The 27,197-nt window shown below is 34.6% G+C and overlaps 1 protein-coding gene across 39 annotated transcripts in view; it reads left to right on the forward strand.

Moving 5' to 3' along the window:
- RBMS3 (RNA binding motif single stranded interacting protein 3) overlaps positions 1-27,197 on the forward strand; it is a 1,216,467-nt gene that overhangs the window by 958,073 nt on the left and 231,197 nt on the right. The gene's annotated exons all lie outside the window — the stretch shown is intronic.

The following is a 27,197-nucleotide window of genomic DNA, read 5'->3' on the forward strand; positions in this document are numbered from 1 at the left end:
CAGAAATTGAGGAAGTAGTATATGTGGAAGGTTTTAATATTAAGTAAGTAAAGTTTTAAATATAATTCCTGTATAAGAAATTAAAGCTTGAACAAAGTATTAAACTAAGAAAAATTATATAAATGTAGAAGCATCTGAATAATAAATGTTGGTTTATTTGTCGGTCTTCTATATATAGTTATTCTTAGGGGAGACTAATGTGACTTCTTTCATCTTACACTATGTATGTGCTGGATTTCAATACTGGTTTGCTGTATTTTAAATCTATTTAAAACCTATCAGAGAGTTCAGAGGTTGAGCATTTTTGTTTCTTAAAATATATTGAGTTTCTATATAAGAGGAAGTGTATACAAAATGAGAAATATTTTTGTGGAGGGTTTTGTAATGACTTGCTTTGTGTAAGGAGGATGTCAAGAATGCAGAAAGACCCTTCAGACAGACACTCGCATAATCTGAAAATCCAAAGTAGCTGATTGCTGGCTAATCAGTGAGTCAACATACAGTGAAGACTGTGCCTTGATTTGGTTAGCTTCCATGTGGAACGCTCCCTTGGGAACTGACTGCATTATGATCCAATTGAGACATATGGTGTTGTTGAGAAAAGAGTTAGCAGTTTTCATCTCAGCATGTTAGCTGCCCTTGCATTTTAGCAGAAATACTTTTTTTTTTTGTATAAACAGACATTTTAAGACACTTTACTCAGACCTGTCATTGAGTAAAGGAGTTGCATTGTTTGTAGACTTTCCTCTTTTTTGTCCTGTTTTATCTAACAGATACCTAACGATATAGAAGGTGTTCAAACGACGTGTAAATTATATAATTATATAAAAATATAAATGAGCACACTGTGTAGAAATTATGGATGATTCAGGTGTTAGCCCAAGTCTCAATTTTTTTATGTGTTCATTTTTGCAAAAAAGACATATTGAAATCCTTCTTTCTCTGATTGATTTGAAAGTATTTTATTTGGTTTTCCCCATAGAACATATTGCTGACTAATACAATTTAATGCTGAAGACAAAGAAAGTCACTACAAATCCCCTAATGTCTGGGCATCCTTCCAGAATATGCAGGCTGCGATATTAACCTATCTAATATCATAGCTACACCCAATGGAAACATCGTGAATAGCAGGAACTTGGTTATGAGTTTTCTCACTCACTTTTATCTCCTGGGAACAAGAAAGACAAAATAATTATGTTCAGTTATAAAACTCTAAGGAGAGATAACTGTATGCTTCTGAGATTTCAACTCATCATAATAGAACTAAATATACAATATCGATCATCATCAGTGCTTGAATCTGCTTATTTATAAATTGCTTTGAAAGTAAGAGTTGAATAAAGGCTTCAGATGCTAAGTAAAGACATTTAATCTTTGATACTTAAATTAGGTGTGGAAGAAAAGAGGCTATAATATAAGATATGGGTATTTTGAAAGGTAAAGTGGTAATTTGCCCTTGTTGAGTATAATTACTCAGTCATGGCAGGTATAATACAATCTGGGTATATACTGTCTGCCTTTATTGGTCCTCATTACTTATTACCTGGAAATAGCTGAAATCTTACTTTCAGAAATGTATGTCTTAACCAATATTCAAGCCCATCTTTAAGACAGAGAGTCGGATATCACTAAAGCTATGGCATCAGATATTCATACATATTTTTAAGTGGTCAATTTTCTAATCGTTTTCATTACTTTAGAGAGTATGTCTTTGCTTTTGAATAAACTGAAGTGTAATTAATGTGACCCACTGAAAACTAAAATACAATTTTTTAAATCTGAAAAACCTCAGTGTTCTGCCTTATCAAGATTTGACATATTTGAATTCCAAATTTTGTGGTTTTATCGAACTGCAGGTTTAAGTATATCGCTTTAAGGTCATGTAGATGACGGACTTACGGTGATCCAATAATGATGACCTAAGATCCTCAGGCCTTCAGAAAGCTGTTGAAAGATTGAATATTATATCAATCATCTTCTTATATTAGAGCCCTATTGTATTAGTCTGTTTTTATGCTGCTGATAAAGACATATCCAACACTGGGCAATTTAGAAAAGAGGTTTATTGGACTTACAGTTCCACGTGGCTGGGGAGGTCTCACAATCATGTTAGAAGGTGAAAGTCATGTCTCACATGATGGCAGACAAGAGAATAGAGCTTGTGCAGGCAAACTCCCCAATTTAAAATCATCAGATCTCATGAGACTTATTCACAATCATGAGAACAGCATGGGAAAGACCCGCCCACATGACTCGATTACCTCCCACCAGGTCCCTCCCACAATACTTGGGAATTAAAATTGAGATTTGGGTGGGGACACAGCCTAACTGTATCTCCTATATTTAATACTACTCTAAGCAAGTACAGAGTGATTGGTGCCATATTCACACTGCCTAGCTCTCTATTTAAGGACAGTGTGGGGAAAATGTGCATGTGTTATTGGGCGAATATAGTGCCATTCGATTTCTGTCACTGTTGACAATGACAATGACTCCTCTTGGTGAGTTTTTTTTTTTGAGATGGAGTTTCACTCTTGTTTCCCAGGCTGGAGTGCAATGGCATGATCTCAGCTCACCACAGCCTCTGCCTCCCAGGTTCAAGCAATTCTCCTGCCTCAGTCTCCTGAGTAGCTGGGATTATAGGCATAGACCACCATGCCCAGCTAATTTTGTATTTTTGGTAGAGACAGGGTTTCTCCATGTTGGTCATGCTGGTCTCAAAATTCCCACCTCAGGTGATCCACCCGCCTCAGCCTCCCAAATTGCTGGGATTACAGGCATGAGCCTAGCCAACAAAATGGCAATTATTCTTAAAAGAGATGCAAAGCTAATTATTTTCCTGAGATGATCATCTAGTTTCTAAGTTTCCTACTATGTCATTTCTATAAAAGAATAAGGGAAAAAATCTATTTCAACTTAAAATGTTGACATTGCTCTGAATTTCAAGTTCTAAAAAGGACATAGTTAAGGAAATTTGCAAGGACATGTGACACTGACCACATTTATGTTGCTGCCCAGTTTTGATTTGAGCCACTGTTGGAATAATTTGCTAATTAAATATAATTCATGTTAGTATTGGATTCTAATTCCTGACAGATATGTGAGTTGAAAGAGAACTTTATAGCTATCTTTTTGGAACACGCTTTATTTCTCTGGGCTCCTCCTATTTATTTATAAAAGATCTTTTTTAAATGAATACATCATGGATCATTAATACCTTTTAGCACATCCCAGAACTACCTCTGTTCATTTTAGATTGTAATGTTACCCCTAGATTTTGGCTACCTGGATCAATGAAGCTAAATATACATGCCAGAAAGAAAACTGTTGAGTACTAGTATACAGGAAGTTTAGAAAGATCAGTCACCTGTGTTGCTGCTAGCAGATGGGAAGGAGAGACCGAAAGCATGTGTTAAATGGTGTCAATCATTTGACTGTTGTAGCCATCAGCAGAAAGAGATCATTCAGTGTTTTCTCCCTTCCCTAGAGGGAAAAGAAAATACAGCATTACATAAATGTTGCATGTCCTACATATCGATCTTGATGTTTTCTGGACAAAGTGAAGGATCATTAGTTGCTTGCCCACCTAACCCCAGACATTTCTTTGTCTCGTAATGAATTGCACAGCAACGTTGTATAGCCCCAAAGTGTTCCATTTTCAAACCTCTGGCAAAAGCAAAGGGTTAGTTCCCAGATACTTCAGGGTTCTGTGGGGCATGGACTTGAAAGGCTCACTTTCAAAGAGCCCCCAGAGCAGAGTGATACACCATGTGGAAAAGGCTTTTGCATGTAGGGACATGTATTGATGAACAGAGCATGCAGGCTGGTTTGTAAAAAAATAAACCATGTCTTGCTCTCAAACTAGACTTTTTTTTTTCCTGCAAGCACGTGTTTCTATCAGGGGAGCAGTCTTTTCAGAATAAAATGGAATAACTCATTTCTGATATGCTTTCCTTACTTTTTATGTAATTGTTTCTAATCTCAATTGAACTCCAAGAAGTAGGGGAAATTTGAGAGAAAGCTTAGCACATTATGGGATCTTTAAAAATTTACAACTCTTGTGACTGACAGAACTTTGCACAAATAGTTATGTACCAGAGGAATAATATTTTTTCTAATAAATAAAACATGGGGCTTTTTGATGCTCTGACATAGTAATTTTAATGTGTGTGTTGATGTAAATAAAAATGTGTATGACTATGTATGTATATGAATACTTTACGGGAGCAAGCAAGAAAAAATATTTACAAAATGATTTTTTAAAAACTGCTGAACAGAAATATTTGTATAAATTTAACATTCCTGCCAGAGTAAAATATCAATGACATATTTAAATGCAATTTATCTTAAATTTATCTTACATGATTCAGAAATCAGAATATTTAATCAATAGATTTACACATTTTCATCAGTGGGAAATGTTGCAGAGCCTTACAATCTGTGTTTGCTCGATAGTAACTGTCTCTTAAGTCCACAAATACAACAATAGCTGAGAGAGGTAACAAATAAAAAATGCTATGGGGTATAGTTGGGCAAAAATATGTCATTGCTTCTCTCCAAATGTTTCATCTTTGTGAAATGAAAGCATCACTTGTATAACACACTTTGTGAACAGTGTAATCCCTAATTGGGTATCATTTTAGATTTTTCACCAGTAAGAATCTTTGCAATACTTAGGCTTCTGTGACGCCTGTCATTCTTAATGTTGGTGATGTCTTCAGATTATTTCTATATATCAGACATACTTCGTTGCTTCATGATGAAACAAACACCTTTAAAATATTATTAGTGAACTTCACAGAGCAGCTGGACAACATCATGGTCCATGGAGTCTTAGAATCTATGTGGTTCTCTGAAATTTGATTTGGTCCATCATTTTTCAGCCTTTCTGTGAAGCCACATCTGATATCGTGAAGGTAAAAAAAGCTATGTGCTGGTAACTGATTAGATACATAAGAAAGAAATGAGGTGATTAAATTTCTAAATCTTTCTATGAGAAGCTAAATAGAGAAGGAAAAAAGTTTCATCTTCAAAAGAATAGAAATAATTGAAGTGAGTTTTGTGACAGGGCTGTGTCTACTCTGCCCACCTGTGATTTCAGCTGCGTGTGAAATGCAACCTAAAAGCGTCTTACATCGTATAACCACCTTGTTTCCTCACTTTTCCACCTCAGGACAAAATCTATAAATGCTTACTCAATGAGACAAATGTCTTCTAAAAACTTTGGGGGAATTATCACCCCCTGGGACAACCTTCAATCAACATAGTATAGGAGCCAGGAGATAACACTGAATCTCTCATCCTTTGGAAGGATAATTGTCACTTTCCACAAGGTTCCTTGAGAGGTCATCCACATTGGTAACAACCTCAATGAGGTATCCTTTATCAGCGTTTTCCCCCTTCCCTGTCTTTCCCTTTTCTATCATATCTACTTCCTGGCATCAGCTCCCAGTTAAACTACCTTGTCCCATGCTCTGATTTTAGGGAAAGTCAAATTCAAGTTGGGGGTTCTAGAAATTGCATTAGGGAACTACTTGTTGATTGAAGACTTCTGGCTATAAAAAAAGGTATTCATTTCACTAGCTAAAGTAGTAAAGTGGATTTCATGGCCCAAATATACAGTTTTTATGACTTTGTTTTTTTAAAAAAAGAGAACAGAGATTCTAAATCACATAGGATGGTTGATGAAGGTGAACATCAGAGATGCTCAGGTAGCAAGCCAGGGTTGAAATTTAGCAAGAGAAGTAAGGATAAAGACAAAGAAGGACAAGAAAAAGAAAAGAATGGTGGCATGCCTGGCCTCAGAACAATTGAGTACATAAAGAGATAGATGGCTGATGAAAATGGCAAAGATTTAGAGCAGCCATAAAGCCTGCAAAGTGAAGGTGAGGTGCAGGCATAGAAAATTATCATCAAAGAGAAGGTATTTTTTGAGGTTTGGGTCTTGGATAAAGGTAGAGGTGGACTTCAAATATGAGATCCAATGTGTGAATGCCTGCAGCTGGCTGAAGTGAAGTGAAGATCTGTAGTTGAGGCTGGAGTCTCACATTTAGAAGGTTGGAAAGTCTTTCACTATTACTTTAAATTTTATTACTTAATGTCATACTTGCCTTGAGTGCCTCCTGAAGTTCTAGTGTTGGGAGGAGCAGGCTAAGTAAATAGTGATAAAGTTTTTTTTTAAATTTGTCTGATTTTGAATTTTCCAAACTAGGGTCTTTTTCATTTGTGTAGCTCAAGGGCTCTATGATTAGCTCTATGTAAATTCTCAATAAATACTCTTTGGAATTTTATAGTTCCATGAATAAAATAACCATGATATATATATTTGCTTTTAATAAATGTTCTGAAGGTATGGGGAGGATGCACGGCTCTGGCTAAACAAATATGCAACCAACTTGGGGGAAAACATTGAGGAAAATAATTAAATACTTTTTAAGCTTTTTAATTAAAAAATATATCTAAATAGAGAGAGAAAGAAAGTACATGTGTGTGTGAGAGAGAGAGGAGAAAAATGTTTATAAGAATAAGAAACTTATTTGAGAAAAGTTACAGTTTGGAAAGCCTGATTTTTCTAAGACTGTTTTTCAAGGTGTCAACTGAAGACCTAATTGTAGTTTCTTTAAAGAACTCATTCTTGAACAGTTCAATAATTAATTCTGTTTTCTGACATGGCAAATGGTCTTGCCTAATTATATTGAAATGTCTCTAAACTTTTTGTCACTGGAGCTAGTTAAGCACTATGACTATGCAGCACTTTTGCTCCCCCTGCCACTTCTTCACATAAAGAAGATAAATGTCTTGAGAAAAAACAAGAAAGAGAATTTCCAGCTATATGGTATTCCTTTTCACATAATACTGTTGCTCCTTTCTGCCTAGAGAAAGTACCACATTAGCTCATTATTTCTCTTATGATGTTATCATGTGATATGACATAATCTATAGATTTAGTCAATAAAATACAGTCAGTGCTTTCTGCATCATATTTTTTCTATAGTTGCAGTAGCAGTAAAATGTGTCTAGAATTACCATTTGGTTCCAGACCTGATGGGTTCAAGTAGTTGCAATTTCATGGGATAGAGAAAAGGGACGAGGAGGTTTCCTATTCATTTCTGAAATCATGAACCACCTTCAAAACACATTTCTAAGATACTGACTCCATTCGGCTCTACACAAATTTCTGAACTTAAAATTTCACAGTAAAAACTTACAAAATGAGTAATAAAACACGAATTGTTTTTCTAAGACCATGTTGGGCTTTGCCTTCTGTCAGCATCACTAATGAGTAGTTAAACCATTTGTGTCTGTGCGGATGAGTCGAATTAGCAAGCTGAGAGTTGAGTGGCTTAAGAGCAATTAAACACAAGCCTGGGAAACCAAACTGAATAATTAAGTTCTTAGTGCATTTCAGAATCTAGAATCTCATTTAATAGGATTGATTTAAGAACACATTCCAACCAATTTATTTTATTTATTTTTTTTTTTTGAGACGGAGTTTTGCTCTTGTTACCCAGGCTGGAGTGCAATGGCGCGATCTCGGCTCACCGCAACCTCCGCCTCCTAGGTTCAAGAAATTCTTCTGCCTCAGCCTCCCGAGTAGCTGGGACTACAGGCACCCGCCACCATGCCCAGCTAATTTTTGTATTTTTTCTTTTTTAGTAGAGATGGGGTTTCACCATGTTGACCAGGATGGTCTCCATCTCTTGACCTCGTGATCCACCTGCCTCGGCCTCCCAAAGTGCTGGGATTATAGGCGTGAGCCACCAGATAGTATTCTGAATTAAATACTTGCCACTCTTTCCCTGTAACCATCAAAAAGCCTGCTATACACACACCTCATTATTTATAATTTTTTAGAATGAAAAGTCTGTAAAACTTAAGAAAATATTTTAAGAGAAATGTGAATGAAAACACTTAGTAGGCAAGTTCTGAACCAGCCATTATGTGTTTATCTTATTATGTCCTTCCTCAGATTTCATGTGCACTTCAGCCCTGAATGATCAATCAATATTTGAGTAATATTTTAGTTATTTTTCAGCACAAAAAATAAATCTTCATAGGAAATTGGCATTCTTATGAAGACTCATTTGTCCTATTAGATTGTGGCTTTCTCTAAGAACTTTGATGCTTATCTCTCCCATTTTCCTTAAACAATTCAAAGCCTTTGAATACAAGGACTGCACCTTACTGTTTCTTCCAAACATCTAACCCAATGCCTGGCACAGAACAATACAAATATCATTTGTTAAATTAATAAGCAAATACCTAGTTGTGATCGACAGAATAATGACCTTCTAAAGATCTGTAAGCTCTAGTCCCCAAAACCTGTAAATAGGTTACATGAAAAAGAGTAATTAAGGTTACAGCAGGAATTAAGGTTGCAGCTGGAATTAAGGTTGCTAATAAACTGACCTTAAAATAGGGAAACTATTGTATTAGTTTGTTCTCACATTGCTATAGAGAATTACCTGAGGCTGGGTAATTTATAAAAAAAGATAAGTATAATTGGCTCATGGCTCCACAGGGTATACAGGAAGCATGGCTGAAGAAGACTCAGGAAACTTACATCATGGAAGAATGCAAAGGGGAAGCAGGCATGTCCTACGTGACTGGAGCAGGAGGAAGCGGGTGAAGGAGGAGGTGCTACACACTTTTAAACAGCCAGATCTTGTGAGAACTCACTATCATGAGATTAGCAAGGAGGAAATCTAACCCCGTGATACAATCGTCTCCACCAGACCCCTCTTCAACACTGTAGATTACAATTGGACATGAGATGTGGGTGGAGACACAAATCCAATCCATATCAATTACCATGGTTTATCGGGTGTGCCCAGAGTAATTAGAAGCATACTCAAAAGTGGAGGAGAAACGTAGAAGAGGAGGTTAGAGTAATGCAGAGTGCAAAGAATTGACCCTAACATTGCTGGGCTTGAAGACAGGAGGCAGCCTTTAGAAGTTGAAAAAGGGCAACAATTGAATTTCTCCCTTAGAGCCTCCAGAAATAAACTTAGCCTTGCTGACACTTTGATTTTACCACAGTGAGATCTGTGTTAGACTTCTGACCTATAGAACTGTAAGATAATAAGTTTATGTTGTTTTGTGCCTTTAAGTCTTAGATAATTTTCTATAGCAACAACGGAAAACTAACATACTAGTACAGAACATGTATTCACTGAATATCATCCAGACTGTTCCTATATTACATTGTTAAATAGCCTCTGAAAAACTCTCCTAGTTTCTCCTAGTTTTTACCTTCTCTGTGAGTTTTTGTGGAATAAAAATAATAATCGGTGATGCTTGTTAAAGAACAATAAGAAAGACTTTTTTTCCAGCACCACCACAGTAGTTATAGGCACCCCTGCAATGGAGTCTTAGAGTGGAGATGAGAGAATGGACTCAACTCCAAATGCAGCATAGACAAGTGGAAATTTACAGCCAAGGAGCAGCAAGGGAGGTCAGTGGTTGGAAAATTACCAACGGGAAACATCAGGGGTAGGATTCTTGCTGAAGACAGGCCAGGGTCATCAGACATCACCTAGAAGAAAGTTTAGTAAGCTGACTACAGTAAGGCGAAAGGAAGTATCTTTTCAGTATCATTTGAGTTGCTTGAGTATTCAATAAAAAGAAATCTTATAAATTATTTTAACTTCACGGTTTCTTTATACCTTCTCATAAGCATTCATATTACTATAGAAGACTGTTAGGCATCTGAAAGGAGAGGCTTTGGGAAGTCCTCGTGTCTTAGAGCACACTGTTTTCTATTCAAATAAATGAAATATTAACTTAAACTATCTGATACCATAAGTATGCCAGAGAAAGAATCCTAATTGCTAACCTAAATTTAGGCAAATGTGTATCTCTTGGGTCTCAACCTTAATACTTGCTTTCAGTAATTCCTTTTCTTGAAAAATTATTAGGGCCTAGAAAAACAAAATGGAGCTCATTGAAGTTATAATCAGCGTTAAGTTTTAGATAATTATATCCAAAGCATAGATGATGCTCACACCCCTATTCATTGTCCCATGAAATGGGGACTGTCCTAAAACTCTAAGGTTCCTAAATTTTTCATATGGAAGCTTACTTTTGAGACACAAATTAAAAATTCAGAGGTGGTGGATATGCATACTTACTATGTACTAAGAAAGATAGGTAATGCTTAAGATTAAATAATTTTTAAAATTAAGTGAATTTTCAAAAATGTGTCTCTTAGCCAAAGTTATTATACATTACATATTATCCCTGTAGCAAGATTGGGAGGCTGTACATATGAAAACATAAGCATTTTCTCTTGAACTGAGAGTTGGACATGTTTTGGACCAGAGGTTTATATCAAACAGTTGGACTAGTTGAGCCTCTGAGATGCCCTAAAGAAAAAGAACTCAATAATTGAAGTTGATTTCTAGCTGTTTGTTATTAAAACAGATGTTAGTGCTCCCAGGTTGTTTGCCCCTGGCCATCAGCCAGCACCTGCATCTCTTTCATTAGGTGGACTGCCCTCAGGCTGCCGCAGCCTGTTTTGCCTGTGAGCAGTGAGAGTCAGAAGTACCTGGGAGTTGACATCCCCATGTGGGGCAGTCCATAAACAGTGATTGACAGGTGTTAGAATATCAGTATCCCAGTTCTCCTGCTTCTGATGAGAACACCGTATGTGATGTATACCATCTCTATAGCTTTCCTGAAGGATTCAGACAGCTGTAGTTTGAGGGGCTGTTTAATAACACATCCTGGCTTGACTCCTTCACTTCCTGGTTCCAATGCCCCATTTCCGCCTACTGGCTTTTCCTGAAAATACTTCCTAAGAATTAATGTTCACAAGCAACCGTGTTTTAAAATCTCTTTCTGGTTAACCCAAACGAAGGCATTAGATTCATACAGACGTTAAATTTGTTATTCTGCGATCTATTATTTTTATTAATATTTTGAGTTTTATAGTCTCTTCTGTAAACTGTACTCAAGTTAACTGAATCCCTCAGGATAGATGAGGGAGATTTTGGAAGTGAACATGAAATTCCTCAAATTCCCTGACTTTATTGAAAATAGACATACTAGACACTCTAAGTAAGGCAGCGCTTGTTGATAGGTAATGGCTTCTTTGTAAAAGGGATACACCATTTGCATGTTGATAGAGCATGTGTAACGGCAGATCAAAATGTGATCACATCTCCTGTGAGTGAGCAGTCACTGGCCGATTATGATTTAGCTAATCACAATTTCCATTCAAAAGAATCAAAATTGTACCCATATATAAGGTAATGGGGTTTTTTAATTTAAAAAAATCTTAAAGTACACAAAAGCACTGAAGAAAAATATTGAAATTAGTATGTTTTTACACATAATCATTTTATGATGGAATAGTGAGCTTGATACAAAGGATGTTACAGAGACTGCTGGAGGTCCCTCAGATACTTTCTGGTGGTCTACAAGATCAAAAATATTTTTCTCATAATACTGATTCATTACTTGTACTTTTCACTCTGATTCTGTCATGAATGTATAGTGGAGTTTTCCAGGGGCTGCATGACTTGCGACGTGGCAAAAGATGGAATATGGAAGCAAATATTAGAATCCATCTATTTACTGTTAAGCCAGAAATTACAAGACCATTCGTCTCTTTATTTTGTTTTTGAAAATAGTATTCTAACATAAAATTATATTATTTATATCAGTATGTAACAGGACTATTATTATTTTAAAATAAATTAATAAGTAAACATCTAACATTTTCCATTTTATTTTTTAATGGTGTCAATAAATATAACCTGTATACACAAAGGTTTTTGGGGATCTTCAATAATTTTTCAGAGTACAAAGAGGCCCTGAGACAAAGACAAAAAACAAACATTGAAAACTGCTGATATAAATTCAAGCCCTTTATCTTAGAAAAGATGACAAAAGATAACCAAGATAAAGGGAAATTTAAAATTCGCTCTCACTTTTGTTAAATCTTATTTTGAGAACCTAGGTATGTTCTAGAAAGCTAGTTTAAATGGAGAAATTAAAAAATAAATTTCAATTAAATGAGTTACACAACTTTTTTTTTTTTTTTTTGGTAAACAAGGTGCCTAATCTATAGTGAGGGTTTTGTTTTATCTTTTAAATGCAGAGGCAATGGTTGGTCTTCTGAACATTTGCATTCTGATTTTTGTTAGCAAATATCATGTTGTTTGACAGAATATGTGAATGTTTTATTAAGACAATATATTTAAGCAGCCTGCGTGACATGCTGCAATTGTGGGAATAGAATTATGTGAATTTGTGAGTGGCATGGGAATGAGTCTTCCAGAATTTAGGGAGTTTTTAAGACTAATATCTATGAACCAGAAAGCTAACCATAGATACCACATGGGAGCTATGTTATCATTATAAGAACTTCTCTGTGTTGCTTCTTTCAGTCACTGCTAATTTCAGATAATGTTCGTCATACATCTGGACTTCACCATGGTAAGTGCTACTCACCATGTGGGACATATCTTGAGTACGACCTTGCAGGTTTGCTAGTTGTAGTACATGCTCATAATATTAATGACAATTATAAACACTAGCATGTAACTAATGGAAAACTGTATACTTTTAGGGTTCACATAAAATCTTTAAACATTTCTCGGAAGTGATAAAGTCTCCTATTTTAGAGTCACATAATCATGATTTCATTAAGTTTATTGCATCTTCACCTAATTTGAAAGATCTCTAAGGAAAGTAATTCTCTAGTCATATTTTGTAACTAGTTATAATTTTATCTGAATGAATCCATGTAATAGATGAAAAAATTTAAGATAAAATTTCTCCTACAATTTATTTTCAAAGGATGCAACTCAATATCATTACATCATGGAACAGTTCCTTCATTTCTCACATCCCAAATGCAAGTATTCTGCATCTTTGCTACACCTATATGATGTTAAAGAAAAGAACACAATTCATCCAGCTTATGATATGCTTTCTATGAGCACCTCGTGGCCAGGATCCTCTTTTCCCTCTATGAATTTAATTTCTAGAAGAATGTATACTACAAAGAATACCACCTTTGCCTTTAGAATCAGATGGAACTTAGTTTGACTTATGATGCTTCCTCTTTACTTTTTAATTTGAACAAGTTATTTAGTGTCCTGCCAGGTTCCTCATAGAATGTAATGGTTCCGTTTGAAGTTAACAGTATCTCTTTAATAAGTTTCTCTAGAATTAACTAAGAGATTTTATACAGCCCCACAATGAATTCTAGCAATAAATACTAGATAGTATTAGTAGCATTATTGTAGCATCTATTAGCATCATGAAAATTAACATCCACCTTCTAGGCTAGAAATATAATAGCTGAAGTCTCTGAATGACACATTGATGAGCATTATCTGGTACATGGACTACATAAGATCCACATCCCTTGCAACTAGGTAAGGACTACCCTTCTATTCTGAGCCTTATGCACGGTTGCCACAGCTCATTCTAGAATGGTATCCAATAAATCAATTATACCTGTCTATGTTAGAGGTTGACAGTTTTCTGAAAGAATTTGAAAGAGTATAGCATCAAAGAAGTATTTACCTTGAATTTGCTCTGGTAGTTCTTAGATTTATAAACACTGACCTCATTTTTTCTATAGGACCATGGCAGCTCTGTTAATATAGCCATACACAAATTTATATGATCTCAAACTTATTGTAATGTTTTCCCAGCATATTATTGCCCCTGTAGTTCCCAGGGCCTGCAATCCCTTTGTTCCTCTCTCATTTCCTCAAGAGATTCTGTTTAACTACAACACTTTTCACACAGATTTTCCTGGTTTCCATCTCCCCTTTCCTTAACTTTCACTCTATAGCATTAAATGATTTTCTCCTGTATGGAGTGTCTATTTGTGATATGTAGCCTCATTTATCAACTGTTGTATGCTTACCTTATTCCGCTGGATGGCAGAATTATGCCTTTTTTATTCTTGTATCTCCTCCAGTACCTACCATTTGAATGTACAATGTTTAATATAGACACTCTGAATGGAATTGAAAATTGTTGAGCACATTATTCTAGTGTGATTTCCTGATACTGCCTTAATTCTCTCTTAAAAATGCATTTTGTTAATAAATGCTTGTAAAGTGAATGCAGAAATCATCAACTATGATGATCCTACATAGTTATCATCAGCATAATTTTTGGGGGTATATTTTAAAACACTTAAACCTCAAAACCCTTATTTCAAATGGAAGACAATGTTTGAAAGCACAAGAACCCTTTTCATTTTCATAAAGATTAAATTAGCTTTCCATTCTGCTTCCTGCTTTCCATTGCTACTTTATTCAGATTGAATTTTTTAAAGAGTAATGACCTATGGACGTTAAAAGCAAAAGGAGTATAAAATAAATGTGTTGGAACACCGAACATCCTGTTGGTTGTTACAGTTAGCTCTACAACAACAATTAGATTTTGTTTTATAATTAATACCATTTGAAAACACAGTTCTTGTCTTCTCAGAGGTTTCTCTTTTCCCAAAGTTTCCTTCAGGTCCTGTCCTTGTAGCACATTGGGTTTGTAGTGCCCTGTGCCGCCTGGAGAATGGAATCACAAGCCTTTACATTGGTTTGAAGTATCATTCAAATAAATATTTATACCCTTTTACCCTGATGGCTTAGTGAAGTCCTTAGTGAACTGTTCTATCTTGCAGATGAGGAGGCTGCATTTTACCTTATGTGTATAAATTGCTTTGATGCATACATACTAGTAATGTCAGTAGTAAATGGGCTGATTGACCCCAGGATTTAGTTCTGTAACTTTATTAGATATGTGAACATGAGCAGTTACTTAACCTCTTTGTATCTCAATTTCCCCTTTGGCAAAATGGGCATAATCATAGTCTCTTCTGTACCAGTGTTGCAAGGGTGGCTATGGATTAAATACATTAAACTATGTGGAGCAGTTGGAATGTTTCTGGTAAATCCTAAGTGCTGCTTAGGTGTTAACGTTGTACCGCTATGTAATAGATCTTTTCCTTGATGGAGAGGGGATATACTATAGGAGAAAAGATCAGCAAGAAATCGAGTGTCACTTCCCTCCATTATCAAACTTGGAGGACCAACCTTCTTCCCTACACGTGACATAGAATGAATGTTAATATTCTGTATTGGGTTAAATACATCATTTCTTTAGTCTGGTCAAAGATTCCTCCTTGAGATTCACTTTCATACTTCAATGCTCATTCTAATTTTCAGAATGGAAATATTTGGCATCTTTTTGACCCACACCATGAACTTGGTTTTAACACTAATGTTTCAAAAGTGGTTCTTCTGTTTCAAAGGAAAGGTAGCCTATTTATAGAAAATCCTTTTAGGGAAACAATCTTTCTTCGAAAACTAAGCTGTAAAATAATGCTCTTTTGCCATTTATAAAATATGCAAACATATATATATATTATACACACACACATACGTGAATATAAAGCTTAAGAGCTAAGTCTAGAAGAAAAGGCATATTATTAAAAAATCTCCAATTAGAAGAATGTCAGACCCATATTTTCTCCATCTGTATAGTATCCTTTCTTTGAATGGGCCAAAGAAGCAATGGAAACTGAGTGAGACCTGATGATGCTTTTTATTCCTTGAATTTCTGAGATGGTGGAGAAAACGTGTCTTGTTATCAGAATTGTTTCTAGGATTGAAAAGTACCACTTAAAAAAACAATTACCACAGGTTTCTAATTCAAAGACTTGAACAGAGATCCTTCTGTGATTACAACGGAGCTACAATTTTAAAGTCCTATGAGAGTGTCATGTCTACTGGAATAAAAACAATCTCAGCAATTCCAAATTTAGATGAAATATATATATATATATACAAAAAGAAACCCCCAAACCTTAATAACATAGTAGAAGATACAATAGGTTTATGATTGAAGGCACAAAACGATTGTATACTTTAGAGCCTAGCTTTTCAGAGGATATTTTACACCATCCTGGTCAACATGGTGAAACCCCGTCTCTACTAAAAATACAAAAAATTAGCTGAGCATGGTGGTGCGTGCCTGTAATCCCAGCTACTGAGGAGACTGAGGCAGGAGAATTGCCTGAACCCAGGAGGCAGAGGTTGTGGTGAGCCAAGATCGCGCCATTGCACTCCAGCCTGGGTAACAAGAGTGAAATTCCGTCTCAAAACAAAAAAAAAGAATTTACAAATCCTCATAATACATCTTATCTCATAGAACTAGTCCATGCTTTAAATTTTTCTTACAGATTTTTTTTTATTGTTTAGCTATTTTTGCTTTTATTATTCAGATCTATTTCAAAATTATTTGGTCACATATTTTTCAAAATATAAATAATATATTGTTAAGATACTATATTAAGATATAGAACAGTTCTTAAAATCTCCCTTTTGCTTCCCCATTGTGGTCAAGTTCTCCCTCCCACCCTTTATCACTGGAAACCATTCCTTTGTTTTCCATCCTTGTAGTTTTTCCTTTTCCAGAATGTTTATGTAAATGAAGTCAAACAATGTGTAGCCTTCTAAGTCTGCCTTCCTTCACTTAGCATAAGGCATTTACAATTCATCGACATGGTTGTATGTATCATTAGTGTGTTTCATTTTATGCTCAGTAGTATTTCATTAAATGGTTTTGTACTGCATTTTATTCTCCAGTTGAATATTTTGATTGCTATCAGTTTTTGGAAATTGAATATGATAAAATGCCCACTTTTAGTGCTAAATCAATGTTTCATAAAATTTTGGTATTATTAATCAGGATTGGATCCTGAATATTTTGTAATACCTGAGAAAGTCATTGTCTAATCCTTGATTGCTTGCTAATGCTACTGCTTACATAACTAAATTTTAAAATATTGAAACTGGATCACAGCTGCAGGCTCCCTGAAATATTGAAAACCTGTGAGTCTGCTTGCTTTCTCAGTGGGGAAGCTAGTGGTCCAGGACAAGTTCTCAGCCCTGGTCACTGGCTGCCTGCAAATAGACTCCATGCGGTTGTGGGGGCATAGTGGGAGTGAGCCTGCCTTTAGAACCGTGGGCTATCTGGGAGAGCGTTGAGGCCTGTGACAGTTGGCTTTCCACCACTTCCCTGGTGACCTGTATGGTTCAGCAAAGGCAGCCACAATCCCCCTGGGAATATAACTTCATTGGATTGGGAATCACACCCCCATCCCCCACAGCAGCTGCTGCAAGTCCCACCCAAGAAAGGCTGAGCTCAGACATGCCTGATCATCCCTGCCCCAAGCTGGTAGTCTTTTTCTACCCAACCTGGTAGCTGAAGCCAAAGATCATAATCTTTTGGGTCTCTAAGGCCCTGCACACTGCCCGAGAAACCTGAATATTTAACCATGTGTCCCTAGGACAAATCTGTATCCTCCTTATAGGACCCCAGCTGATGTGCTCTCGAAAGCCCACCTCTAGCTGGAGGCCAACCAACACAAAACCAGTGCACTAAAGAAAAACACAACCAATGACCCTCAAAGAGTCCACTTAACTCCCCGGCTACCTCCACCAGAGTAGGTGCTGGTCTCCTCTGGAAGCTGCATTCCTAGGGGTAAGAGGAGAACACCACATCAAGGGAGCATCCAATGGGACAAAAGAATCTGAACAGCAGCCATTGAATTCCAGATATTACCTCTTTTATAGTCTACCCAAATTAAAAGTAACCAGAAGAACAATTTTGGTAATATGACAAAACAGATTTCTTTCACACCCCCAAAAGATCATATCAGCTCAGAAGAAATGAATCCAAACCAAAACAAAATCTCTGAATTGCCAGAAAAATAATACAGAAGGTTGATTATTAAGCTAATCAAGGAGGCATCAGAGAAAGGTGAAGTCCAAATTAATAAATAAAAAACATGTTACAGGATATGAAAGAAAATTCTTCAGTGAAATAGATAGCATAAAAACCAATAACAACTTCTGAAAATCAAGGACACACTTAGAGAAATGTGAAATACACTGGAAAGTCTCAGCAATAAAGCAAGCAGGCAGAAGAAAGAAATTCAGAGCTTGAAGACAGGGCTTACAAATTAACCCAATCCATCAAAGACAAAGAAAAAAGAATTAAAGAAAGACTGACAAAGACTCCAAGAACTTTGGGACTATGTTAAATGCCCAAACCTAAGAATAATTGGTGTTCTCGAAGAAGAAGAGACACCTAAAAGTTTGGAAAACACTTCTGAGGGAAAAATGGAGGAAAGGTTCTCTGGCCTTCCTAGAGATCTAGACTTCCAAATACAAGAAGCTCAAAGAACACCTGGAAAATTTGTTGCAAAAAGATCATCACCTAGGCACATAGTCATTAGATCATCTAAAGTCAAGTCAAGGGAAAGAATCTTAAGAGCTGTGAGACAAAGCATCAGGTAACCTATAAAGGAAAACCTATCAGATTAACAGCAGATTTCTCAGTAGAAACCCTACAAACTAGAAAAGATTGGGGTCCTATTTTTAGTCTCCTTAAACAAAACAATTATCAGCCAAGAATTTTGTATCCAGCAAAACTAAGCTTCATAAATGAAGGAAAGATACAGTCTTTTCCAGACAAACAAATGCTGAGAGAATTTCCACTACTAAGCCAACTATACAAGAACTGTTCAAAGGAGCTTTAAATCTTGAAACAAACCCTCAAAAATCCACCAAAATAGAACCTCCTTAAAGCATAAATCTCACAGGACCTATATAACAATAATACAATAATTTTTTTAAAAAAAGGTATTTAGGCAACAAATAGCAAGATGAATAGAATAGCACCTCACATCCCCACAAAGATCATATCAGTAACATTGAATGTAAGGGGCCTAAATGCTCCACTTAAAAGATACAGAATGGCAGAATGGATAAAGACTCACCAGCCAAGTTTTTTCTGTCTTCAGGAGACTCATCTAACACATAAGGCCTCACATAAACTTGAGGAAAAGGGATGGAAAATGATATTCCATGCAAATGGACACCAAAAGTGAGCAGGAGTAGCTATTCTTAAATCAGATGAAACAAACTTTAAAGCAACAGCAATGAAAAAAGACAAAGAGGGACGTGATATAATGATAGAAGGACTGGTTCAAAAGGAAAATATCACAATTCTAAATATATACGCACCTAACACTAGAGCTCCCAAATTTATAAAACAATTACTAGTAGATATAATAAATCAGATAGATGGCAATGCAATAATAGTGGGGACTTCAATACTCCATTGACAGCACTACATATGTCATCAAGACAGAAAGTCAACAAAGAAACAATGGACTAAACTATACCTGACAATAAATGGATTTAATAGATATTTTCAGAACATTCTACCCACCAACTGCAGAATATACATTCTGTGCATCAGCACATGGAATATTCTCCAGGATAGACTATATGATAGGCCACAAAATAAGTCTCAGTACATTTAAGAAAATGGAATTACATCAAGTATTCTTTCAGACCACAATGGAATAAAACTGGAAATCAACTAAAAAATGAACCCTCAAAACCATGCAAATACATGGATATTAAATAACTGCTCCTGAATGATCACTGGGTCAACAATGAAATCAAGATGTAAATTTAAACATTGTTTGCACTGAATGATAATAGTAACACAGCTTATCAAAACCTCTAAAAGTGATGCTAAGAGGAAGATTCATAGCATAAAATGCCTATGTCAAAAAGTCTGAAAGAGCGCAAATAGACAATCTAAGGCCATACCTTACAGAGCAGGAGAAACAGTTTTCCAACCAGCAGAAGAAAATAAATAACAAAGATAATCTAAGGTCATACCTTACAGAGCAGGAGAAACAGTAATCCAACCAGCAGAAGAAAATAAATAACAAAGATCAGAGCAGAACTAAATGAAATTGAAACAAAAAAATATAAAAAGATAAATGAAATAAAAAGCTCATTCTTTGAAATGGTAAATAAAGTTGATAGACCATTAGCAAAATTAATGAAGAAGAGAGAAAATCCCAAATAATGTCATTAAGAAACAAAATGGGAGATATTGCAACTGATAGAAAACATTATTCAAGGCTCCTATGAACACCTTTGCATGCATAAACTGGAAAACCAGAGGAGATGGATAAATTTCTGAAAATATACAACCCTTCTAGATTAAACCAGGAAGATGTAGAATCTCTGAACAGACCAATAACAAACAGTGAGACTGAAGTGGTAATTAAAAAGTTGCCACCAAAAAATGTTCAGGATCACATGTATTCACAGGTGAATTCTATCAGACATTCAAAGAAGAATTGGTACCAATCCTATTGACACTATTCTGAAAGATAGAGGAAGAGGTAATCTTCCCTAAATCATTCTATAAAGCCAGTATTACCCTAATACCAAAACCAGGGAATGACGTGGCAAAAAAAAGAAAACTACAGACTAGTATTCTTGATGAACATAGACGCAAAAATCCTCAACAAAATACTAGCGAACTGAATCCAACAGCATATCAAAAAGATAATCCACCATGATCAAATGCGTTTCATACCAGGTATGTAAGGAGGGTTTAACATATGCAAATCAGTGAATGTTATACACCACATAAGCAGAATTAAAAATAAAAGTTACATGATCATATCAATAGAAAAAGCATTTGACAAAATCCATCATTTCTTTATGATTTAAACCCTCAGCAAAATTGGCACACAGGGACATAATTTAAGGTAATAAAAGCCCTCTATAACAAACCCACAGTAAACATTATACTGAACAAAGAGAAGTTGAAAGGATTCCCACTGAGAACTGGAACAAGACAAGGATGCCCACTGGAGGTCTTAGCCAGGCAATCAGACAAGAGAAAGAAATAAAGGGCGTCAAAATTGGTAAATAGAAAGTCCAGCTGTCACTATTTGCTGATGATATGATCATATACCTAGAAAACCCTAAAGACTCACACAAAAAGCTGCTAGAACTGACAAAAGTATTCAGCAAAATTTCAGGATACAAAATTAATGTACCAAATCTGTAGCTCTGCTATACATCAACAGTGAGAAGCTGAAAATCAAATGTAGAACTCAGTCCCTTTCACAATAGCTCCAATAAATAAATAAATAAACAAAATGCTTAGAAATATACCTAACCAAGAATATGAAAGACATCTAAAAGGAAGACTACAAAACACTGCTGAGAGAAATAATAGACAATACAAACAAATAAAAATACATCCCATGCTTGTAGATAGGTAGAATCAATATTGTGAAAATGACTATGCTGCCAAAAGCAATCTAAAAATTCAGTCCAGTTCTCATCATAATACCATCATTTTTCTTCACAGAACTCGAAAAAAAATCCTAAAATGCATATGGAACTAAGAAAGAGCCCATTAGCCAAAGCAGGACTAAGCAAAAAGAACAAATCTGGAGGCATCACATTATGTGACTTCAAATTATAAGGCCATAGCCACAAAAACAATATGGTACTGGGATAAAAATAGGCACATAGACTGATGGAACAGAATAGAGTACCTAGAAATAAGCCAAATACTTAGAGCCAACTGATCTTTAACAAAGCAAACAAAAACATAAATTGGGAAAAGAACACCCTATTCACAGAAGGTGCTGGGATAATTGGCAAGCGACATGTAGAATAATGAAACTGGATCCTCATCTCTTACCTTATACAAAAATCAATAAGATGGATCTAAGACTGAAATATAAGAACTGAAATAATGAATATTCTAGAAAATAACATCAGAAAAAGCCTTCCAGACATTGGCTTAGGCAAATACTTCATGACCAAAAACCCAAAAGCAACAAAAACATATAATAGATAGAACTTAATTAAAATAAATAGCTTCTGCACAGGAAAAAAAAAATAATGAGCAGAGTTAACAGACAACCCACAGAGTGGGAGAAAATCATAATCTATATATCAGAAAAAGGACTAATAACCAGAATCTAAAGTAATTCAGATTAGCAAGAAAGTAACAACTTCATCAAACAGTGGGCTAAAGACATGAATAGACAATTATTAAAAGATGGTATACAAATGGCCGTCAAGCAAATGAAAAAATGCTCAACATCCTTAATTATCAGGGAAATGCAAATTACAACCACAGGGCAATACCACCTCACTCCTACAAGAATGGCCATAATCAAAAAAATCAAAAAATAATAGATATTGATATGGGTAAAAAGAGAACACTTTTACATTATTGGTGGTAATGTAAACTAGTGCAACCAGTATGAAAAACAGTGTGGAGTTTCCTTAAAGAACTAAAAGTTGATGCACCATTTGATCTAGCAATCCCACTACTACATATCTGCCCAGAGGAAAAGGAGTTATTATACAAAATAAAATTTGCATATGCATGTTCATAGCAGCAAATTTTGCAACTGCAAAAATATGGAACCAGCCCAAATGCCCATCAATCAATAAGTGGATAAAGACAATGTATATATACACTATGGAATATTATTCAGCCATAAAAAGGAATGAAATAGTGGCATTTGCAGCAACCTGGATGGAATTGGAGACTATTATTCTAAGTAACTCAGGAATGGAAAACAAAACATTGCATATTCTCATTAGGAATTAAGCTATGAGGATGCAAAACATAGGAATTATACATTGGACTTTGGGAACTTGGGAGAAAAGGGTTGGTGGTAGCAAGAGATAAAAAACTATACATTGAGTATAGCATATGCTGCTAGGGTCATGGGTGCATGAAAATCTCAGAAATCACCACTAAAGTTATTCATGTAACCAAACCATCTGTACTCCAAAAACCTTTTGAAATAGAAAAATAAAAATTTAATAAAATAAAATATTAAGTCATTTATTTTTTTCTGGGAATTTTTGAACTTCATTGTGGTGGATTCTTCTAATGTACATTTGATTCATTTTATATTTTGAGTTAGTAATATGTACAAATATTTAAAAATTCAAAAGCTTCACAATGAAGAATACTTTCTCTTTCTTTCCTGTGATACACCAACACAAGTTTCTCCCTAGAAAAGCTATTATCAACATTCCTCGTGTCCAAAGACTGTTCCTGAATCCCAGACAGACATTTCTATTTTCACTCCATTAGTGGAAAGTACAAACCCTCCTCTAAACCTTGTCTTTTTTTTCACTTAGCAGTGTACTTTGGAGTTCATTCTTAATGGTACAGGAAAAGTTGTCACATTACTTTTGATGGCATTTACTATTCCATTGAATATATGTACAATATTTTTTATTTAAATGTTCAAACATTTCCTTACTTATAGAAACCTAGATTATTTCCAGTCTATTAAGAACAACACAAAAATGAAAATTAAATGTTTGTGTCTTTTTTGTCATTTATACAAGCTTATCCACAAGCAAAATACATAAACTATACTTGCTAGATAAAATGGTAGATGCTTATTAAATTTTGATAACTTTCCCAAATTATTTTCCCCACAAGTTATCCTAAGTCACACCCACACTAGCTAGTATGAGAAGTCCTGTAGCCCAACACCCTGGACTAATAGGATAGGTGAAAAGTTTACCATATTGTTGTCTTAATAATAAGAAGAGAAATGTGAACTAAGATTGAACATTTTTTCATGTGTTTAGACCTTTAATATTTCCTGTTCTTGAACTCTCTTGTTCATATTCTTTGTCCATTTTTTCAACTGAATCAGGACTTTTAAAAATTAATTTCCCAAAACTTTATCACATGAAAGTTGATGTTTTTCAGTTGTTTATCTTTTGACTTGGGGTTTTCTTTCTTTCTTTCTTTTTTTTTTTTTTTTTTTTTTTTTGCAATTTAGATTTTTTTAAAAGAATATCCTTTAAAAACTTGAATGGCAAAAAAACATGGTGAATGGTGATAGACATATTCATCCTTTTTAAAAATCTGAATATTCTTATGTATATGTAATGCCCACACTGAGAATATTAAAAGGTAACCAATTTTTTCCCTAGTAATTTTTATTTTTAAATTAATTTTTAATTCATCTAGAATTTATTTTAGCATTAGTTATAAGATGGAGAAACCAGCTTTAATTTAAATTTTTAAAATTTCCTGATGGTTAGTTGTTCTGTTATTGAATAATAAATACATTCTTTGTATTGAATTGAAATGTTACATTTTCTTCTATTAAATCACTAAGTATATTTTTTATTTCCCTGACATTTCAATTGTCTTAATTGACCTACTAGTCAAATTGTGTGTTATTAATGTACATCTTTAATAATCAGGATTTTACATAATGTTTGAATATTTGGGGGAGTTATTCCCACCACCACCCATTATTTCTCCCCTTTTAAATAATATTTCCGGTTTTCTTTGTTTATCTATTTTACAATAACTTTAGAATTAATATTTTACCTGTTCCCTGGATATATCGGCATTTTATGATTTGTGCATTTCTAATTTTAAATAAGAGGAACATATCATTTTCTGGAGGAAACTTTCAACTTTAAATGCTTGTTACCAAAGGAAAACAATGACATCATCTGGCAGCCATTTCAAATTATAGCCAGATGTTCTAAAATGGTTTCTTACTACCCCAGAAGTGTGGCTTAAATCACTTCCACTTCACGGGCATTGCTCTCTATTTTCTATCTCTTACCACTCAAAATCTCAAAGATAGAAGGTATTATATCTTCTTATAATTTTTTGAATGTTTACAGGTGATTTTAACCAAGACAATCCAAACATCTGGAGATCGCTTTTTTCTTTGACTGTAAACACATTTTTACAGAAGTAAACACAGCTCTCCTCCGCACTGACATAGAGAATATATTTTTTGCTCAATATTTTAAGCACTACTTTAAAAATCTGTTCTAAAATATTGGAGAAAAAAGTATGTGAAATTTAAAATATTAAATTAAAATATAATTGTGCTATAAACGTTAGACCTCATATTTATAACTCACATTATAACACACAATTTTTGTAAGGAGTCTTTTGTAAAGTAGGCCATTATGACTATTTGGTTATGTAATTCATTTTCATTTAGTGTAGATGGTATTAATATATTTTGTGTGGTTCGGTTCTATGAATTTCCAAGGAGCATGATTCATTCATGAGTAATCTGTAACCCATAGTTCGTGTATTGTCATTAGAAAATCCTGCCTTGATGGTGTTCTGTGAATATCAATGCTCTCAGAAGTATGCCATTGCGACTAAGCCTACACAGATGTCAGAGATTCTCTAAAATGACCCAGGCAATACTCCCTTCACCTTTCATTTTCCTGGTATTGTGATTTACTAAGTGTTTTACATGAAGAGATTACACATTCAGGAAAATGTGTTAATTTTCAAAAAGACTCCTTTTTTGTCTCTGCCCTCATTTTCTTCCTTTTTGAGTCAGTTATAAGGATTTTGAAGTTTAAAATACTGAGATTTTAAAAGTTTCAATAGAAAATTATTCATACTTTGATATTGAATAGAATTTCCCAGTTAGCATGATCTTTAAAATACAAATTTCATTTACATTTACATTTCAAAGCTTTTAATTCTTTTTGGTGAATGTCCCCTGATACTGCACTCTGCAGACCCATTCTATTTGTTTAGCTTGGGTTTCTCCCCTGCCTTGCATGCTAGCTTTGGTGGGAGATGGGCAAGGAAATCAGAGTGAACCCTCGCATCTCAGCCCTGATAGACAGTGCACCTATTCCTCTTTACCAGTATGTTTAAGAAGTCTTGGAACAAATCTTGCTGTTAGAAGTTCATTTATTTTAGTTTCTGTTTTTGTTTTTTAAAGAGGCTCTCCTATATAAGTGGGGTGAACAGGTGAATAACATTGATTTCTTTAGAAGATAGGTATTATGTAAATGCTGCCTAGTAGAAATACATTTCCATTTCCTGCATTGATCTCATCTTAAAGCCTTGCAGTCAATCCTATTTTTTATGTATGGCTGTTTTAATAGAAATTCCATGTTCCACAATGAAAGTGACTGACCAAAGATGTTGAAATGATGCTTAAAAGCCTCTGATCTATCATCTTTGGAGTTTCAGGATGTCATTAAAAACAACGGCAGCAAATGATAAAAAGAACAAACATTGTGTGCTTTAGCTGATATTCATTATTCAGGTAGCTACTCAATATTTTTTTCTTCTATTTTTCTTTCCTTCTAGAAAATTGATTTCTGAACGATGGCTTTGAACTTGGACCAGTCTATAAAGAATAGATTTTACTGTTTATCATTGAGTAGAGGATTTTTTACTTAACACATAGTGTGGTTGAACCCACCATTAAGTGACTAATACTCTCCTCTGTCCCTAAACTTTATACTATTCAGCTAGGAGAATAACGACAGGACCTCTTCCCCTCGTAGAACATCCTGGAAGGGTTCACTAAAAGCTAGTTCATGGATATCTCAGTAGAGATTTCTATCAACAAAACGGTGACAATATCTGCCAATACATTTTGCATTTGTATTGCACCATCATGGGCATAAAATTAAAAAAAAAAACTTGGATTGGCACTATCATATGATGATTATTTTTACATTTAATCATTATTACCAACTCATTTGTTTTTCTAAAATGACCATATTTTATTTTTTAATATGGAACAAATCTTGCTGATAATAAATAATAAAATATTATTAAAATAATAAATAGCAAAATAATAAAAAATATTTTATTTTTTAATAAAATATAATGCTGATAATAAATATTTTATTTTTTAATAAAATATAATGCTGATAAATAATAAAATATTAAAATAATAAATAGCAAAATAATAAAAAATATTTTATTTTTTAATAAAATATAATGACAAATCTGAATCTCCAGATTTGCTTTTAAATCATGTTGTAGTTTATTACATGTTTTTAAGTTAACCAGAAACATCTATGATCTCGACCTTTAAATCAGTTATTAAAATAAAAACATAGGTATGTGGGACTAGAATTCATTTTTATGATATCACAACTATTCACTAAATAACACTATGATTTCTTTTTGTGTTTCTGATATTTTTCTATCTAAAAGTAACAAAGGGTTAAAAAGGAGAGAAAGTGGATATAGACCAATATCCAAAAGTTGGTTCTCTGCTTCATCCTGTAATTATCATTCATTTTTTATTGTCTCAATTTCAGTTATTGAAAAATAGGTACTAAATCCAAACTACATTTTACCTCCTAACAAAGGAGTTCAAATATGTTTTATCGTTCCCCATGTTCTGTATGAAGTTCTTACTTTGAAATGCAGGGTCCTTCATTCTTTGGCTTAATTCTCTGAAACTCACTAAATTTTCAAGCCTTGTCATCTACCAAAATGTGCCCATATTGCTTTGTCTTGGGCTGATCTTAAAAAAG

Source organism: Callithrix jacchus, chromosome 17, assembly GCF_049354715.1.
Source record: "Callithrix jacchus isolate 240 chromosome 17, calJac240_pri, whole genome shotgun sequence".
NCBI lineage: Eukaryota > Metazoa > Chordata > Mammalia > Primates > Cebidae > Callithrix > Callithrix jacchus.